This window comes from Arachis duranensis, chromosome 4 (assembly GCF_000817695.3).
Source record: "Arachis duranensis cultivar V14167 chromosome 4, aradu.V14167.gnm2.J7QH, whole genome shotgun sequence".
Lineage (NCBI taxonomy): Eukaryota > Viridiplantae > Streptophyta > Magnoliopsida > Fabales > Fabaceae > Arachis > Arachis duranensis.
This window is the reverse complement of record NC_029775.3, coordinates 21,560,883-21,561,350: the sequence shown is the minus strand read 5'-3', so window position 1 is coordinate 21,561,350 and position 468 is coordinate 21,560,883. Positions and strand designations below refer to the sequence as shown.

Genomic DNA, 468 nt, shown 5'->3' with positions numbered 1-468 from the left:
ATTCAAAGCATCAATTTCAAGAACTCCTTTCTTCTGAGGTATCCCATTATTCACCGAATTTCTCTCAGAGGTATACATGAACTGGTTGTTTGCAACCATGTCAATGAGTTCTTGAGCCTCTTCAGGCGTTTTCTTCAGGTGAATAGATCCACCTGCAGAATGATCCAATGACATTTTCGAAAATTCAGAGAGACCATAATAGAATATATCTAATATGGTCCATTCTGAAAACATGTCAGATGGACATCTTTTAGTCAACTGCTTGTATCTTTCCCAAGCTTCATAGATGGATTCACCATCTTTTTGTTTGAAGGTTTGAACATCCACTCTCAGCTTGCTCAGCTTTTGAGGAGGAAAGAATTTATCCAAGAAGGCAGTGACCAACTTATCCCATGAGTCCAGGCTATCCTTAGGTTGTGAATCCAACCATATTCTAGCTCTGTCTCTTACAGCAAAAGGGAAAAGCAT

At 39.3% G+C, this 468-nt stretch overlaps 1 non-coding gene across 1 annotated transcript; it reads left to right on the top strand.

Annotated features, from left to right (window-relative positions):
* Nucleotides 1-232: 232 nt before the first annotated feature.
* On the top strand, nucleotides 233-336 carry LOC127747187 (small nucleolar RNA R71). Its single transcript, XR_008008991.1, has one exon. It is a non-coding gene; the product is annotated as a small nucleolar RNA R71 (small nucleolar RNA).
* The last annotated feature ends 132 nt before the right edge of the window (nucleotides 337-468 follow it).